General features: G+C 58.0%; 1 non-coding gene across 1 annotated transcript in view; it reads left to right on the forward strand.

The window, feature by feature from the left end:
* Nucleotides 1-2115: 2115 nt before the first annotated feature.
* The window catches only part of LOC124773604, a 1909-nt gene continuing 1524 nt past the window's right edge, over nucleotides 2116-2500 (forward strand). Inside the window, exon 1 of the ribosomal RNA XR_007014846.1 lies at nucleotides 2116-2500. This exon is cut by the window's right edge and continues 1524 nt beyond it. This is a non-coding gene — a ribosomal RNA (small subunit ribosomal RNA).

Genomic DNA, 2500 nt, shown 5'->3' on the forward strand with positions numbered 1-2500 from the left:
TAACCCATGTCGTGCCTTAACCTAACCCATGTCGTGCCTTAACCTAACCCATGTCGTGCCTTAACCTAACCCACGTCGTGCCTTAACCTAACCCACGTCGTGCCTTAACCTAACCCACGTCGTGCCTTAACCTAACCCACGTCGTGCCTTAACCTAACCCACGTCGTGCCTTAACCTAACCCACGTCGTGCCTTAACCTAACCCACGTCGTGCCTTAACCTAACCCACGTTGTGCCTTAACCTAACCCACGTTGTGCCCTAACGTAACCCACGTTGTCCCCTAACGTAACCCACGTTGTCGCCTAACGTAACCCACGTTGTCGCCTAAACCTGCTCTGTAATTGTTATACGACTCGTTCAATTAGTGTAGTGTTGCCCACCCGCAACCCTCGCAATATAGTTCGCTACTCGCACTCCCCGCTCCCCTGTGTATCGCTTCATGTTAAACACCTTGCAAGTCTTGCTCACTTTCCACATGCTCCTGCTGTACACTGTAATGTGGATGGCAGCAGGACGTACATGCCGCCCCTCCCCACGTCCCCACCTTGCCCCCTGCCTTCGCAAGCTGGTTGGTGAGAACTTTGCATGTTCAATGCCCTCCGCATGCGACGTACTCAGGCTACGTTGTGGTGCGGCCTGTGTCAACTGTCCGCTAATGTCGTACGCGTAAACCACAATCTGTACTGCACATTCGTCCTTATGTACTGAATGATACATCGTGGCACATGTGTGACCGTACAACGACTGCGCCCAAAAACGGCGGACCATACAGTGCAAATATTGTGCACGCAGCTACGTGTCGTCTCCCTATGAGAGCTGGATTGCAGTGTGGTACGCCATAGAGACGTGTGGGAGGAACGGACGCCGTGGATGGCGATCAGCATGAGCTGTCTGTTGATGTATTCGGACCTAGTCGTCTCTCCTCACACACCGTGATGGCATGGTGCACCGCGTTCCATATCTGCGACATGCTACAGAGGCCGGTTGACAGTCGTTCGAGCAATGGACATCGCATACGTACGGGGGCCACCTTCCACGTATTGTCTAGGCGTGCACATTTTGTTGCGTGTATGTGGGCAGACGTAGTGTGGCGTGACACCTGACACAGGCATGCAATAATCGTGGAAGTTGCAAATGGCGATGGACGCCTGCGATTTCTGGTGAAGTTACGCAAATGAACAAATGGTAACCTGTTGTGGTGCGGTTGTTCTCGCTAGGGGTGAATCGGTGATGGCGACGATAGGTTGAGGTACTAACCGGTTGTTCCAGCGATACCCACCATGCCGACGAAACTGAACGGCATCTGGGTGTGAAGCGATACGCGGCGGTGGCTGGGTGGGACCGTCCCCGGCCGGTGAGGGGGCGCCTCCCGGCGTGCTGGCCGCGCGGTGCGTGGGCGCACGCGCTACAGCCGGCTGGTGGGGGCGGCCAGTGGCAGGCGCGCCGGCCGACGGACGCGGCAGGCGTCGCAGCTGCGCGCCGGCGCACCCTGCGCGCGGCGCCGTGCGGCCAAAGTAGGTCCTCGCGGGCCCGGTGCGAAGCGCGGTGGACATCTTCAGTGTGCTGGTCCGATTGAGGACTGTGTGCGTTGAGGATGCGCCGCCGCCCGGCGCTCGGCGCCGCGACGCCGTCTGCTGCTCGGTCGCCCCAGCGGTTCTCGCTGGTGGTTTGTATCGCAGCTGTGCGGATGTGTTGGCGCGTGCGCTGTGCTGGGAGAGTTCGCTTCGGCACCCAAGTGGGGCTTTTGTCCTTCTGTGGCGCTGGCGTTGGAGCTGCCGGTCACCGTAGGTGGCGCGTGTTGTCTCCCGCCGGCAATGCCACGACAGCACGCTCCCGGGCCTCTGTCGGCAGCGGCAAGCTCAGTTGGGAGCACGGGTGGTCGCACCGAAAGCGTCTACTCGCCTAACTCCGGGCGATTGCGCCTCTCTCGAACCCGACCAAGTACTTGGGACGGCGCTGCGCGCCGCCGGGACCTGAGAGGGTTTCGAGGTGTATTGTGCAGGGGAGCTCAGCCTCCTCCTGTTTGCAGAATGATTGAGCGGACGCTTGCGTGTTCGCGCGGGCCCCCGGGACACACTCCCGGGCGGCCGGCTGCTCAGCTCTAGTTGACGCAGCTCCCTGGTTGATCCTGCCAGTAGTCATATGCTTGTCTCAAAGATTAAGCCATGCATGTCTCAGTACAAGCCGCATTAAGGTGAAACCGCGAATGGCTCATTAAATCAGTTATGGTTCCTTAGATCGTACCCACGTTACTTGGATAACTGTGGTAATTCTAGAGCTAATACATGCAAACAGAGTCCCGACCAGAGATGGAAGGGACGCTTTTATTAGATCAAAACCAATCGGTCGGCTCGTCCGGTCCGTTTGCCTTGGTGACTCTGAATAACTTTGGGCTGATCGCACGGTCCTCGTACCGGCGACGCATCTTTCAAATGTCTGCCTTATCAACTGTCGATGGTAGGTTCTGCGCCTACCATGGTTGTAACGGGTAACGGGGAAT

This window comes from Schistocerca piceifrons, unplaced genomic scaffold (assembly GCF_021461385.2).
Source record: "Schistocerca piceifrons isolate TAMUIC-IGC-003096 unplaced genomic scaffold, iqSchPice1.1 HiC_scaffold_954, whole genome shotgun sequence".
Taxonomy (NCBI): Eukaryota; Metazoa; Arthropoda; class Insecta; order Orthoptera; family Acrididae; genus Schistocerca; species Schistocerca piceifrons.